Raw genomic sequence first — 17667 nt, 5'->3', positions numbered from 1 at the left:
TAAAATTGGCCCTTCTCTAATTCAATCTAAATTCTTCCCTCTTAATTTATTACATTGGACCCCAGCACGCTTACATTCTCTTAGTCTTAAAGATGATGATCTTTGCTGGAGTTGTGGTTTAGCTACAGGTAATAATCCTCATATGTTTTTTGAGTACTCTTTACTCCGGCCCTTTTGGGATTGATCCATAAACATCTTATGTTCATATTTAAGATTCAATTTCAGCTCTCCTTCACCATGGTTTTGTTGGGCCCATGTGCCTCACCTACACCATTACCTTTAGACTCTTTAGACTTGCAATTACTAGACCTACTATTGACAATTGCAGTGAAGGTTATACTTATGAAATGGAAATCATTTAATTCCATCTCTGCTATTTCTTTCTTTTTCTAGTGTTGCAGGAGTCCTTCCTTCCTTCTTTCCTTCCTTCCCTCTTCCCCCCCGTGTTTTTTCTTTCTCTTTCTTTCTGTCTTCAGCTTTCTTTCTTCTCTTTTTCCCTTTTTCTCCCCTTATTCAATTTTCTTTATCAAGGTGATACTTTTGACTTTTATTATGGTTCCTGGTTGCAATTCTTCTTTCTTTTTTGCACACACACCGATGAAATGATTGAAGGAACTATATGAGACATATTTCTATTTCCAGCTGATATCTTGTATTTCTTTTTTGATCAATTGTATCACTTTTTAATTGTATTTAACTTTGTATATGCCTCTTTGCAAAACTAATGAAATTATTGAACAAAAAAAAAAGGTAAATATCAGTTGCAGCCTCAGTCGGAAGTGGGAGTACCTGCCGGGAGGTGACGTGGGGAGGGGGAGGGGCAGGGTGGGGGGTAGTAAACTATGGATTACGGAGATTTAAAGGTAAGTAAACATATAAATAAATAAAACAAATTTTATTGCGTGCACTGCATCGCATTTGGGGTCAGTGATCAGTTGTAAAGTTTTGTTTACCACCGAACTTCCCTTTATAAATAGGCCCTATTGTCTTTGCTGCTCCCAGGTCACGTTTAATGACTAATTTGAGAACCCAATTTTACTTTACGAGCATATGCCTGTTTTATTTCACTGTAAGGTTGCAATGGTGCAAAAAAGTGTAAATCCATTTGCACCATTTTTGCTGCTTGAATCATTCAGAATGTACAACACGACATTTAAACCAGAGCACAACATGTAACAAACGGATTCATGCAATTTATTCAGTGAGTGTGTAGACTACGAAATCGATAACATTTTCCACAATTACAAAATGTGAAATAGGAGTTTGCATTTGAACTAAAATCAAATTGTTTCGTTTTACTATATAATCACTCAGTAGTTTGGAATTATTTTTTTTAAGAAATATGTATTCATGTATTTTATGATTTATTATGTGTTACCATTTTTTTAATACAATATCTATAACACACGTTTAACTATTGATCAATTTTACATGTATTGTAAACAATTTCACAGTTCGGGTTCTTTATTTGCGTCCTTCTGTAAACCTGGCTGTTAAATCAACAGGAGCAAAGTTTGTTTGCCCCATTCTCTATTACGCTCATATTTAAAAAAAAAATTGAGGAAATGTATTTGCTTGTTCCTTTTTTACCAGTTCCAATGTCGGTGAACTTTTCTCTATGGACCTGTTAGATTAACAATTTATAATGACAGGTCTGGGGTCTAACTTAGGTCGCCAACTTCAGAAAGAACAATACATGCCTTTTACTTTACTGTTCGAGCACTTCAGACATTGACAGCTGAACAAGTGAGAACATGCTTGCCACTCTATTTCTCAGAAACGATGTAACAGTCCCAGTTATTAATTCTTGGAAATGCCCTTAGAGCTTCTTTTAGAATGGAGTTTCTGGCACATAATTTATACAATCAGTATTTCATGTTAAGGTTATGGCAAGTAAAACATTTTTTTTAAAGTAGCCTATGTCACATATTTTACATTGAAAATACTGTATACACACTTAGTCACAGGCCGGGTTTGCATAATTGTTACACTGAAGATAGGCATGACACTGGTCCATATATCATAATTCACACAGTAATACAAACCCTGAAGATTAAGAAAAAAAAAACTTTCAAAGTCTTCATATTTGAATGTAGCACCATCCTGTTCGAGTTATATGTCACCGACATTCAGGATGTGACGCTGCTGAGGCCCAGCCATGAAACATGAACATGTGTCTGATGCCAACCTCGCTTTGACAGTCTTGCCTTTTCTGTTCCTGATAAAGAGATCTCGGCTCTTGAATAGCACATTATTTTTCAAAGGGAAAGCCTTGATCCTAAGCTTGGGCTTATATTATACATATGAGTCACGGGTTGCATAAAGAAATGTATGCAAAATGATTACATGCTACAATGTGATAGGGCACCACGCTGTAGACATGCATGGGGGAACAAAGGCAAGGTGAATGGCCACGTGTGAATGACGTTAATACGTTTCCAGTTCAGCAAGCTACATTTTAGAAGCCAAATCGTAAATTAATTCTCTTTAGTAGCATGCATCAGATTGAGAGTCCTCTTTCAAACCATCGTTTTGCAGACTATATGGGTCCACTATATATCCGTAGACTACACTTTAAAGGAACCAGAGCAGCAAAAGGCCTGCCACACCATTTTCTTCTCCCAAACCCTCATTTTCTGCCTCGTATGTAACTAAAATATGAGATCTTGGAGGTTAGCCACAAGCCCAATTTAGCAATAATCGAATCGCCAACATAGTGATTATGCAGTCATCATGCTGGAGATAGCCATAACATTTTGTGTATTCAGCTATAGGGAATATGTAGTAGACAGTCCAATGGTGGTGACTGCACCATCTTTAGTAAATGAACATGAGTCCAAGAACCTCTTTTTTAGCACATTTGCAGGGCCACGCCCACTTAAGAAATCGGTTTCCTCATTGACGCGGGAACCTTACAAAATTGATCTTAAATCTTCTCTTTTTTATTGGGTTTTATATGAATTCATGCCAGCCATCTGTTTTAAACTGTATTCCCGATGTATTGCTGGTTGAATATGCTTTTATGATTGTAAAAATTCGAATAAAGCTTTTTGAAACATAATATCCCACCAAATAAACAAAACTCACATTAAGATTCATGATTAATGTTAGAGATGTTATTCAAAGCAAATGTACTTAGATGCATATTGTGTGTTTGTAGCAGTAAGTATATAGTTCAAGCATACCTGGGACGGAAAGCAGTGATAGAACACACGAAAAACAGAGGAAACAGAAGACAAATCACAAAGTAAAGAGTACATCATAGGAGCACACAGATGAAATATAAAGACACCTACAGCATCATTATCAGTGTACACTGACCACAGTTTGGTATACACATGTGGGCTCATAGGGGTTAAAAGCGTTAAGAGATGGGCTCTAACCTCCACACTCGACAGGCATCCTTTCAACACACTGATAAAACTGTATGCCGTTGACAGTGCTTAATTTGAGATGGTGGTTGCAGGTGGACCCATTGTTAGGGATTTGCACTTGTTTTTGCTCATTAGTTGTTTACCGGGATGAAGTGTGAGGAAAACATACACATGGGAAAGAAGGAAGAGGAGAAAGACAGAATGGGCAAGCCTGAGATAAGGGGCCAGCTGTGTCTGGCAGTGGATTAAAGAGGCCTGAGGTGAATTCAACACTATGCAGCCTTGGTATTTGACGTGTGGATTTTAAATAGCACCACCCGAGCAGAGCTGTGGGCACCTGCATTCTATTTTTACAAATTAAGCAATGGGGGTGAAGCAAAGAACAGGCAAGAGGATCTCAGGCTCATCCACATGAAGCTGCATCTGATATGAATACCCATGCGAGACCTTAAGAGGAGAAGAACAGCACACAGGAAAAGGAGGGTTAGGCCAAGGGAAAAACTCTTGGATTACACTGATGTAGAATACATACAGATACTCTGATTTGAAAGGACAACAGCAATGATCTCCTACTCCTCATCACATACAGAAACCAGCATTGGTGAAGCCATCAGGTTTGTAATTGTCCGTCAGCCTTTTGGCAATTTTCTTTTTCTCTTTCATGGGTTCACATGACTTTATTGTTCAGGATGCTGCCAGATGATTGTCAATCTAGAATATAGACATTGACTACAGGCAAAATTGTTTTGGGTCTCAAAAAACACACACTATATTATTCCCTGGTACAGAAGGGAACTACTTTGTGCGTGGATGTACTTATTGTTAAAGGGAAGCATGCCATAAAACATAGTGAAGTCAGCCAGTGGCTGAAGTGGGCTGATGTATTGCATCCTTGAGTGGGTTGGAGAAAAATGTGAATGACACAACCACAGACAAATGGATGAAGTGTGACTGAAAACCCCTATAAGTAATTATGCCATACACATAATTTTAGTAAGATCAGAAGATCTTGGCTACCAACGCCCTAAAATTCTAATTGTCCTGCCATTGGCTGCCATCCTCTTGCTTTTGAGAAAGAAAGAAAAAAAGAAAGAAAAAGGAAAGAAAGAATAAATGAAAAAAACAAGAAAGAAAGAGGAAAGTGTCAGGATTCGAGATCCGTGGCGCCTACCTAGCGCCTAAGGACTATAACTCCCATGAGCCTCTGTAGAGGGAGGTACTTAATGACACCACGCGCTATGGTGACTGCGCGTTATTCTGTTGTTTCCTGTTTGCATACCGGCGTCTCGGGGAGCTAGTGTCTCTGTACGCGGTTCTCCCGGATTGGTTTCCAGTGGTTGTACGCTGTTCTACCCAGAAGCGGGTGAGTTCTAGGCGTGGCTGTGCCATCTTCGTTGCACGGAACGCTGTGTGTCGGATGACCACGCGTTGCCGTGTAGATCCTGATTTGCCTGTTGTCTCCACGATTCTTTCTATCTTCCAGCGTGGCTGCGCTTGTGATTTAACACGGAGCGCTGTGTGTCGGCGGGCCACGCGTTACCGCTTATAAACACCTGGGGCTTTGTGGAGAAGGTGCGGAGCATTGTGGTGGGAGCTACATGCTGCCGTAACACTGTTTCTTATTCTTTATGTACGAGCGGAACGCGTGTGTACGTTTGCCATGCGTTGCCGTTCCTGGAAGTTTCACTTTCTACGACACTAGCGGAGCAAGGTGTGTTTGGTGACCACTTGCTGCCGTGTGGCTGTGGAAGTCCTGTTATTGCTTTTACAACGGAGGACTGTGGTGGCCACTACGTTCTACCGGGTGTAAACCTATTATCTGAGATAAGGATTGCAAGCACTTTGTAAACACTGGAATATGATGAAACAATATTCCAGGAACATTATCCTTGAAACTGGAAGTGCATAGAGGTGTTCTGTGTTCATGCCAAGACTCTATTGTTCTATTAAGTATTAGGAGACACTATCTTTATTGGAAGACTGAGCCTTCTCATGTTTCTTAGCTGGAGAACTGACCAGTGTATTGTGTGCACTATCCCTGAACTGCTGATTGAGTGCTGGTTCTCTTTTGGAGGTGTGTGTTTGTTCATTCAGAAGCTCTTCATATAGCGAGAATTTATGAGAGTAGTTGTCTGTTACAGGCTTTGCATAATCGTGTCTTTATGTTTATGTCATTTCAGAGCCTTTGTCCCCGCAGTTCCTTCTCCTTCCCTTTTTTCCCTCGCTTAATGACTCAAACTCCCTGTATACTCAAATCAGGGAGTTGGTAACATTAGGAGGTGGACCCCTATGAGCAACAGCCGGATCCTGTGGAGCGTATTCCTGACAGAAAGAGCTAATAGAACAAAGTAGACAAAAGGTACAAGAAGGAAACAAATAGAAAAAAGGGAGGAAAAAGAAAAAGAATTGAAAAAGAGGGAGAAAAAGAAAGATAAAGAAGGAAATATGGGAAAATGAAGGCATGGGAGAAAAAAGCAAGAAAACAGGCAACAAATAGAAAGAAGGAAAGAAAGAATGCAAGGAAGAAAGAAAGAAAGAAGTAAACGAGGACATGAAGAATGTAAAAAAGAAAGACAGAAAAAACGAAGGAAACCAAGACAAAAGAATGAAAAACAAGAAAGAAGACAGGAAAGAAAGAAAGAAAGAAGCAAAGAAAGAAAGAAGGGAAAAGGGAATGAAAGGCAAAAAGAAAGAAGGAACAAAAGAAGGAAAGTAATACCAAAAGAAAGGAAAAAGAAATGAAGAAGAAAGGAAAAAATAGTAGGTACAAGGTACGAAAAGGAAAGAAAGCAAGAAAGAAGAAAAGAAGAAGGAAAGATTGAAAGAAACAAAGAAGGAAGGAGATAAATATAGAGGAAATAAAGATAACAAATGAAGGAAAGATTGAAAGAAACAAAGAAGGAAGGAGAGAAATATAGAGGAAATAAAAGAAGATAACAAATGAAGGAAAGAAATAAAGAGTTGGTGAGAGAAAGAAAGAACGATTTTTTTAAAGTGTTTCAAGTGCTGCAAATCACATACAATAAAGGCTGGATTTCTTCCTAGTCAATGTTTATTAAAAAACCATTGGTGAAACTGTCCAGAAAAATCTGTTTTTGGTTTGTGTACTGCATGCCCAGCAAACATAGGATACCAATACAGAGAAGTTTCAAATGGTCACAATCTATTTTGCTGTGAAATACCAGCAGTCATATAAACAAGGGACACTTCAGAAAGAATTTACACAGACATTGGCAGGAGACAAAAACAGATAGAGTGTGGAACTGTCCTCACATCTGGTAGAATGGCCCTGCATTTTCTCCAGGCACTAAAGACAGAGGCAACACTAAACAAACTATAAAGTAAAAACAAAACCACTGGCACTGAAAGGAACCACCTCATGTGCAGTTGTGCCCATTTTGAAAAAGTAAAATACAGTCATTGAAAGTGAAGTTAGCCAGTGGCTGAAGTGAGCTGACCTATTGGTGCATGCTGTATTCTGTAGTGGGTGTAAGCAAAATGTGAATGACACTACAACGAACCAATGGATGAGGAGAAGTGACTGAAAGCCCCTTTATGTACGTATATAGTAAATACAATTTAGTAAAATCAAACGGTCTTGGCTAACACCTGATCTAAAAAACATTAATTGCATCAATTCCGCAGAGACAAATCTCCTAAATGCGCTACTGTGCCAGGATTGATTCCAGGAGAGAGTCTCTAGAGGTACAATTGACATGTCATAAAAGCCTGTCTGCAAAACGTATGGCAAATCACTAATGCACTCAAACCCCATGTGACATGTCTTCTCACCTGCACTTCACTGAAGATAGGAGAAGCACTGAGGGACCTCTATGCCATCTTTGGCTCTACCTCAGCAAATAAGCATAGCTTGCATACACCTACCTCCCAAGAAACACTGATCACTTCCCTTCACTTTCTTCAGCTGCATTTAATAATGTGCAATGAGATTAGATTTCTGACAATGCACATATCTGCTACCACAAGTATGTATCTCGGTAGGCAAACATCAAGATTATTCAAGGAAGCGGACCTCAGGCTCCGGAGAAGATGTAAGAGTATTTTATTAATATGAGGATCAGGTATTTCTTCAGCGAGTCCAAGCCAAAAGGCACCGAGTGCTGCAAAGGGTCGCAGACAAGCATAAAGTCAGCAAGTGATAGTAGAGGTAGCTGGTTTGTGGACTATTAATGCATTAGAATTTAATGCTTGGGTGCATCTTCATCCCTTTCTTAAATTAGAGCAGTGTTTGAGACATTGATTGCCTGAAGCAGAGGAGACTTTCATATAGCATTGTGTATCGCTGGCATATTATCTGTGAGTACAGCATCAAGTAGCTCCACATAGAGGCTGAAAATGACAGGGGACAGTATGGGCACTCCACAGGTGTTATGGATCTCTTGGGACATGGAGGGGCCCATGTCAACTAATTGGTGTCAATTGAAAAGGGAGGTGAAAACCAGTGAAGGGCATTGATGGTGATTCCCATTTGAGACTCTGTCAATATCCTGGAGTATAAAAGAGTTTTGCTGATAAGTCCTCGAATCTTGAATTGTGATCCTTTTAACAACAAGAGGCTTGGGGCCAGCCCTTTGCTCACCTTCAATGGGCTTCGTTGTCACTCTTATTTGCTACCTCCTAATTGGTCAGGGTGTACCAAGTTCACTTCCTCTTCTTTCACATGGAACATGAAACAAGATCTGATTGCTACATCTTAAGTGTCTTTCTGCTGCTAGGTGTCTGATTGAGATACTATTTGCTTTGTTCTTCCCCTACATGGTGCTCCTTTCTTCTTCCCCCATGGTGCTTCTTCCCTTCCAGCCTTCAAAAATTGTCCATGTTGCGTCTTTCCTTCCCCCACCCTATCAGTGTTACTTCTTCCCCCTTTCCACCCCCCCCCTCCGGTTGCAGCGTTGCTTCTTCTCTTCCCACCTCTAATCCCCATTCTCTGTGTTGTTTGCCGCATCTTAGTGCTTTATTTTACCATCTGGTGGCCCATTCACCCCCTGCCACCCTTCTGTTGTTTGTTTTGCCCGTTACCTCTCAGCCTCACCCTCCCTACTGTTGCCCACTGCTCTGACGCAGTTAGCGCTGGCTGCATCATAACGCTTTTTTTTCCTAACTTGTAGCCATGCTGCAGGGTAGCTGCACTGCTCTACAACTTGGTTAAAAAACTTTGGCAAAGCCAATAGCTCTTGCCTTGGTGTGACCTATTGACTTTGCCAGTGCTTGTTTTTTCATCACTGCTACTGACACTGATCAGCATAGGCAAAACGCACTGGCATCTCACAAAAGGAAACAGGCACTGGTGCGGACAGTAGCTCTCCACTTGTTTTAAGCTCGACTGGCTCTGCCAATGCTTGTTTTGGATCTACAAACTACAAGTTTCGCTACGTGTGCTCCATGTATGTTCCTTGTTTGACATTTCTCAACTTTATGACTCGCGTAAAATCATTCCATTGCAGTTGGTGGCTTCTGGTTTCTCGTTTTCTTGCTTGTCCCGCAGTGACAATCTAATATTTATCAGCCTCCCTGCTTAGATGAAGTCTGAAAAGCTGACTCTGCTTAAATAAACGTGCAATTTGTGTTTAGAGTGTGTGAGGAGCCTGTGGGTTTGAGGCAAAGTAGAAACTTTGGGCCAGATTTATGTCCGACTTGCGCCACGTTTACGCCGCCGTTGCGTCACGCAACGGCACGGAAACGTGGCGCATCCCTGCGACCTATTTACAACGTGACGCATCTAGGCAGATGCGTCATGTTGTAAAGCCCTATGCCACATGCAACCTGCGTAAGGTTTCATGTGGGCGTTCTGTCGCAGGGTGGGCGTTCCCTTGTAGGAAAGCCCCATAAAACTGACGCAGTGAAATCTACAAGATTTCACTGAGTCCGTTTTACGACGCTGCTGGGTCAAATCCTTACGCCTGCTTGAAGCAGGCGTAAGGAGTGACGCACCACGTTATGTATGGGTGGCCTCTGTACATTGCAGGAGTTGCGTCGCACTTGCAACGCTACTCCAGCAATGCGCCGCCCGTACACCACAAGATGCGTCACGCATCTGCCCTTCCTTGTACCATGGTGCGCCGCATTGTAAATGCGGCGCATCTGTGGTGCCGCAAGGAGGGAATTGCGTGACGCATCAGTTCTGGCGCATCCCTGCTGATTTGCAGAGATGCGCCAGAACTCAAAAATCTGCCCCCCAATTTTTTTAGCTACACTATGCTCAATTTATAGCTGAACCTTTGACTAATTGGCTGCATCCACGAGTAGCATCTGATATTCGGACTTTGCGCCCCCCTTTTAATCCATTCCACAGAAATGCGTCTAGCTCAGTGAATCACCTGAAAAGCGCGGGATTTTGCACGCACATGGTCTCCGATAAAAGAAGCCGGGTGTTTTCCCAGCAATCTGATTTTTACACTTCTGACAGGGGGACGGTTTAGCACAATGAAACAGAATACGCAATCTACGCATCGCTGACGTTTTCAGAGTTCAATCAGAATCGAGCTTCAAAAAGCGGAATAGATGCGTCACCCATCACTGGAGAGCTTTCTCTGTGCTTTCTTTCATGTCAGGACCCGGTGACATCTCTGTTTGTAATCAAATGATTTTTTTTGTCTCAATGGCCTGTAAAACGTATTTTTCTGCGGGGGATCTGAGAGCTCAGTGTTCCCTTTATCCAGTGTGTCTCATCTTTTCCTCACGTTGTTTTCTCACCTGTGGTCTTACGCACATCAAATATCCAGGTAATTCGTTGAATCATGATTTCGGTGACTCTGGTTATCATTTTTTAATGTCGGTTTCTTGTAGCCTGCTATAAATGATCTTGGGGAATCAAAGGAACCACATGTCCTCTTTTAGGCATGTGTGCAGTAAAAGATTCACTGGTGTCAGGCCAATCCTCCAAGACATAGAAAGCTCAGGGGCAACTGGGCAGGGCAACTAAGCATTCTTCATAACAAGTAATGCTTGTTACATCTGAAACACCAAGAAATAGATACCACTGAGAGCTCATTGAATTTCCATTAACATCCTTCCAGGTCTCTAATTCGCCAAAGGTACCAGCGACGATCAAGTATTGTTATTAGGGGTGAGCAATAAATTCCGTTCTGTCAGTGGAGTCCGCAGAGGTTCGCCCACTCCGCGTTACACTTGTAAGGTGGAGTCCCGGCTAAACTCTGCCAACGCTGCATGCTTTTTTTCTTGCACATTGTTCGCCAACAGTAAGTTGGTGAGCACGAGTGAGGCTTGGTGTCCTCTAGCGCGATTTTTGGGTGCTAGGAAGGCCCCCGGCAAGATTTCCTCAACGTGAGCATTTGCGGGCGGTGGTGACCATTTGTGGTCAGAAAGCCGCAGCTCAAATGGAAATCTACTTGAGTGGCAGCAAAGAAGCAGGGTCCCTTGGGTGCCGCTTGCACTGATTTTGCAGCATGGAACAAGCTTTTGGTGCTAAAAATCAGTGCAACGTGCCAATTACACCAGCTCAAGTGCCTCTACAGACTCTCGTAGAGTTTTTATGGAACTCCATGGAATTCATAGGAGTGAAACTCTGTGAGTTCCGCCCACCCCCAATTTCCATAGGGTACTGATGTAAGTTTAGAAACTCAAACCCATAATAAGCAGGATGCAAATAGAATGTCCACTCAGCACTATTACTTTATGAAAAAGAGTAGGACTTACTTAAAGGGTTACATTTATGGGACAACTTTGAGACATTTGAAATAAAAAAAATGAATGACTTATGTAAATCTTAAAGGATTGGGGACCAAGCTTTCCAGATGGTAGAAGGTGAGGAAAATGTTATAGCCTTTGCCTCACACTGACTAAAAGGAGCTGAGGATTGCTATTCAGTCATTGAGAATGAGGTTTTAGCTGTCCGTGGACTTTTTCCCATTTCAATTTTTCTTTTCTTGTTTGTGCTTCACCATTCGAATTGACCATACACCTCTACTACAGATATATTCACGTAGAATGAGTGAAAATGACACTCCAAGAATCAGAAGATGGACAGAAGGTTTGTCTGAGTTTAATTTCTGTTTATCTGTCAGGTGATGACAGTCATGTAGCAGTTGTCTGCCAAGGCTACCTATTGAGGTAGAGGACATCTTTAAGAGTCTTTTGGGGCTTGGGTAACAGTGAATGTCATGGTAGAAGAGAAATGGAAACAGGCTAGAGATAGTGATGAAATATTCAAGACAGTGTGCAAGTACATGATTAGGGGTGGCTGGAATCTCGGATTCTCCCTGAGTTACTTATGGGTTACTGGAATGTACAGGAAGAACTGACTTTGGTTGATGGGGAACTGTTCAGGGATTCTCAGTTGGGGCCACCTGTGAAATTAAGAGCCAAAGTGGTGCACCTAGCTCTTGAGTGGCATTTAGGGAGAAACTTGACTAAGGCCTTGGTTCATTAAAATTATTGGAGGAACTGGTAATGGTCACCAGGTAGAATGGGTTGTGAAGGATTGTTGGCTAAGTGCGAACAGTGATTAGAGCAAACAAACACAGACCACACCATTATCTCCGGTAAACGTTCCTTTAGAGCCTTGTATGAAGTAGAGGCTTGATATTATAGGCCTTTTTGAGTTACTAACTCAAAGAGAGATCTTTATGCTGCTCCGTGTGTACAACACTTCAATATGGGTGGTGACTAAATGTGCAAGTATAGAGAATGGCAAAACAGTGATAGATTTTCACAAGGAGGAGTTTGCTCCAGAGGGTATACCCAGATTTATTATTGCTGAAAATGGCATTTAATTCTATCAGCAGAAATTACAATGTTTCAAAGGGTTGGTAAGTGAACATTTAAAGGCTCTAAATAAAACATTGAACCCATTTCCCCCGCCTTTTGGGAAAAAATAGGGTACTCCCTCCTACACCATAAAATATCTCCCCTAATTCTTCAGTGCAAATATTGGATTGCTCATAGATCTTTCTGATCTCCTGTACGACTGTATAAACATGGCTTATCAGAATCAGGATCTTAATGCCACTGGGGTTCCCCAACTTGCGAGCTTGATCATTTAGTCTTGTACTACAAACATCTTAGTCCCTTTAGGAGAGAAATTGGGGAGCCCTTGAATAATATTTTAGACATCAAGCTCACCTTAAATCATATAATTGTTTCCTTAGGAATCATGGCCTGCACGGATGCTCCACTTTTAGACTCATTAAACAACTGTGACCGCTTCCTGTTTGATATCTAACTCACTATTGGTGGTAAAACCATCCAAACCAACTGGAACAACTATAACAACATCTCTCACCATACTTGGTGGGTCTTGGAATGCTTCACAAGAAGCACTGTCAACAGGTTACACAACTGTGACTTTAACAATAAATGTTCCCATTTACTGTGGTCTAAACTGGATTTGTACTTGGAAAAGGTAAGCCTCCTTCAATAATGCCGGCACACAGCTTAGAAGCTTGGGACCGGATGTAGGTAGGCTTTTACCGGTCGGTATCGGCCGAAATTGGCCGTTACCGACCGGTAATAGCCTTTTCCTATGTAGGTGGTATATTTACCGATTCAGTAATTACCGATTCAGTATTTACCGAATCATCATTTACCGATTCGGTATTTACCGAATCGGTAAATGAGATGTAGGAAGCACTTTAAAGAGTGCTTTTGTGCTTTAAGGATTTGTTATTCACCACCAACTATTGGTTGGTGGTAAATAAGGAATTCCTGTGTAAATGCAAATGTGTGCATTTACACCTGTGCCATGTGACAGACATACATGCCCTTAGGGCATGTATGTATGCCACATTGTGCACACCAGCACTATTCAGGGGTGCAACAGGGTGTCAACGTGACACCCTGCCACCTTTGACTATTTCCCTATTTTACCGAATCGGTATTTACCGATTCGGTAATTGACATTCATTCCTATGGGCCTCCAGGCCCATAGGAATGAATGGCAATTACTGAATCGGTAAATACAGATTCGGTAATTACCGAATCTTAACGATTCGGTAATTTTTACCGAATAATTACCTACATAGGATTTACCGATTCTAAAATACCGAATCGGTAAAATTCGGTATTTTAGAATCTGTTAAACCTATTTACCTACATCTAGCCCTAGGTTTTTTTCTTCTTTTTTCTCTCAGCGCATACTATTATTCAACCCTTCTTTCCCCGTCTTACCCCCCTCTCCTTCTTTACTTTCCCTCTCTATGTTCCTTCTATGGGGCTCAACCTATACATCTCATCATCCTCTGTTCATACCTTGTTTTGGTTCTGTGCAATTATACAGTATTTATTTATGCTGTACATGTGCCTTTTCTCAGTTGGAAAAAGTTTTCACTGTGCATTTATATTATATTTTACACCTGTCTTATTCTTTCTGTATTGTCACCTCTCCAATAAAAATATGCTGAAAAGAAAAAGACTTTGTGGAAGAAGATAAAAGTTCAGTACAATGTTCTTCCTGAACTGTAGAAATATTTAGGAGAGACATGTCACATGTGGCAAATTTGCAAAAGTGAAGTTACCAATACTAGGACCAGGACTACTGTTGCAAATGAATCGCTTACAGTGAAAACCGAGCTTGAGATGCCAAGGGGCATGATCACTCTGTGATTCATCGTTGCTGACCAGCAAAATTAAGCCTTGGACTGATGCCCATTTTTAGTCAGTCGCTGAAGTCATACATTCTGACATATAGGGCCAATATACATCTGCAGATGTTGGCAGTTAATGCCAGGTCAACTAGCCAGTTAGATTTCGGTCAACATATTTAGATGTGCAAGAAGCCAACCAAAGATAAGTGCGAACTGGTTAATACACAGTCCAGGCTGATGGTAACTAGGCATTGCACGAAGATTACAGTGCAAAAATCTATAGTGATCAGCGACATCCAAAATACTTTCATAGGCTGTGGTTGGTCCCAGTTAAACCTTAACCCAATTAGGTGCAGGCAGAGAGCTCCGCTCGACCCGTGGTTTGTGCGTAGATTTGCCTACTCCGTGTTCCGCGGCGAACGCGGAGTAGGGGTGGGTGGTGGTGGGTTGCGGAGCGGAGTTCCACAGAGTTTGTCCCCAACTCCTTGGACCTCCGTGTAGTCCCGCTCCGCCAGCTCCACCCAGGGTTAAACCAATCTGAGATTAAGTCTTGAGCTTAACTTTCTTCCCAGACATGATCACATGATATGTGGATTGGACAAACAACACATTGTTTCACAGATATGAAAGGAAATAGCCATTTACTAGTATCTTTTGTTATTCAAGTATATTTTTTGACGACTACAGTTAACCTTCTTAAACTTGTTCACAATGATGCTCTTCTCTGCTCCCTTTTAAGTCCAAACTTGACATTCAACTACTACAGCTACAGTAGGTATAGGAATGATAGGTGAAGTGATATGTAGGGAGAACAAAAGGTAGAACAGCCACCAGAATAGTCTACTATTGCTATACTACCTTGCGGTCACATACACACGGACAAACACACATGCACACACAAACATTCAAAAACACCAACCCACACACACATGCACACACAAACATAGAAACATAGGTACACCCACTCATATTTATACAAGCATACCCTCATGTGCAGCACATTCTCAATTTAAAGACAGACTTACATTCAGGGGAAAATGTGAGGATCCTGTAATCTGTCAATGCATGGATTTACTATGAAGGTTATATGGCCTGTCCCTATCATTAGCCATCAGGCCCCCCCCTCCCCCAATGAGCAGTACATTTTGCAAAGAGACTCCCTTTGGGCGGCCCACCATCTTTAGAAGAGCCCAGTATTGCTCAAATATGAATTTATCTTGAAAAAAATTAAAGACATGAGACGTTTGGCAAAACAGGAACAGTTGGTTTAATTAACGGCTGGAAGAGTAAGCAACAGAGTCGGGGTCTGAAGACTGGCTCAAAGTACATTGGTGTTGGCTGTCATTTTATACATTTGACAAAGTGTAATAAAGCGATTTGTGCATTCTTTTTAGAACAGGAATCTGGGCCTAGTTATATAGTCATAAATCTGGTCACTTGATAAGAAACGCAAGTGGGTCTCGACCCTGCATGGACACAATGGGGAGTTAGTGGGCACGTGTCCAGGTGTCCGACATGGGGAGTGTGTGATCACTGTGTGTAGTTTGCATGCTGTATTCTGATTGGCTGACTGTTCCTAAATTAGACTTTATGGTGTTTTGGTAACATGGCGCTGTAGTCAAACATGTTTTATTTGGGACCAGTCTCCTGAGACCATTGTGGTGTCACTTCCTATCTGTGGGAGAGATCTGCATATTCCTGCTCACCCATTTGCCTAAGGGTTACATGTCCCCCCACCTGTGATCTGTCAATCAGTTGCTTTGGGCCTGGGTTGCAAGGCCTGCCTGGCTGCATATTTTTGACTTGGGGTTGAGAGGGAGGTCATATCTGGTGGCAATGCAAGTTTGTTATTATACATACATATATCGCGGTGTATATCGACATCATATTTATTAATATTAACATTCCTCACTCTAGTGGAACTTTCAACCACATCCTTTACCCCACACTTGATGACAGTCAAATTATTCGAGGTTTGTTGTGTTTCTGTTGTGTCTATTACTAATTACCTAGTTACTTGCATTCTATCTAACTTTAGGACTGTTTTTTTGCAGCAGGAAACCCCCACTAGCAGGAAACTACACAAATTAGCACAAAAAGAACATTGGAAGCAATGACAGGCACAATCTGGTCACCCATCGGGGGATCCAGAAAAATAAGTCTATAAATCAACTTTACTCAGGAGCACCTTGCTCATTTATGTGAGCTTGTAGAAGATACTGTTCGTGGACGGCAAGGGCCAGTGTCCTGTTTTCTATCTAGGTCATTTCCAGGGATGATAGCATAACAGGAAGCACTGATTTTGGCACACACCCCATCCTCCATCGCGGTCATCAAGTCCAACACATACTGATGTTGCATCGCTATGAGGTGGATGGCTCTTAGTTCTTCCTTCAATCAATCAATCAATCAATCAGAATTCTTATAAAGTGCCACTACTCACCCATGAGGGTCTCAAGGCACTGAGTGAGGGGGATTGGATCTGCAGTTCCATCAAGGAGCCAGGTCTTGATGTTCTTTCTGATATCATTTAGAGCGAGTTCGGTATTGTTGATCATTTTAAGCAGCTCCCACCTAGTTATTTGTATCCAGCAGGCAGTTGCCTTCGTGTGCAAGGTGAAGAAGGGTATAGACCCTCCTGCGTTTACTTGAGTGTCAGAAAAAAGTCTGACTTCTTCCAAAATGTCCTTATACTGAGCCCAGCCACAGAAATCAGAAGTTTTTTTCTAAAGTCTGATCCAATAGAGTTGTTTTCTTCTGTAGCGGATGTTGAGGTAAACCGGACAGATCTTCTCTGGGGATGAACAGGCTCGAGTGTGTATGGTTATGAGGGTGCAGAGGCCCCACCATTTTGGGACTAGTTGGGTGTAAGTAAATTCCCCACATTGCCAGTACGTGTCCATCAACACGGAGGTTCATCATTGCATATCGGGTATGTGCAGTATTGCTTCACAATGTTCGTTGGTGCCAAACAGTATCATTCCTTTGCCTCTGAAACACAAGGAATACACGTTTCTGTACAATGAGGGGTTGCCCCTTACCTTCTCCCCACGTGTACCTATCTATCTCAGTGTCCCAGTATTTCTGACATAGGATATCTATGCTGGCATTCAATACTTACCTTCTAGACTCATTTACCCTGGTATCATCAAAGGGAATGGCCCTGCACTGGAACCCCATTTAGGGGGTTCATTTGTTACTAATGAATACTAACCAACATATGCTAAGGGCGAACCTGGGACCACAGACAGAGGTGGGAGAGGATATGTTTGCGCACTGGTGCGGTGGTCTTACTACCTCCAAGAACCTCTTCTTTGGGAAATCTCAGGACCAAACAGTGTCCTCCCCTATTGTGCCCTACCTGCGCATCCTGTCTAGCTCAGTTTGAATGTTGCTAGGCAGAGTGAGAAGTTGTAACACTATGGGGTTGGTTTCATACTGGGCGATGTTTACTACTACTCTATAGGGATCCACTCTACTGAGCTGTATCTTGACCCTAATCCTACAATGGTACAGGTGGATGAGACATTTAGATTTTTTGGGGGCTATTTCTTGGTATAAGTAAAGACATTCACGGACTGGAGTATAAGTGAGCAGACAGAGCATGACTTAGCCGACATCTCAGTACCCACGGCAGTCATGTGTTGGTACCATGTGTTGTGTAGGAGTGCGCTGTGTAGTGTGTGTGGAGTACTAGTTTTGGGTTCAGTGTAAGTGTGATGGGAGAGGTC

Source organism: Lissotriton helveticus, chromosome 10, assembly GCF_964261635.1.
Source record: "Lissotriton helveticus chromosome 10, aLisHel1.1, whole genome shotgun sequence".
Taxonomy (NCBI): Eukaryota; Metazoa; Chordata; class Amphibia; order Caudata; family Salamandridae; genus Lissotriton; species Lissotriton helveticus.
Note: the sequence above shows the minus strand (reverse complement) of the source record.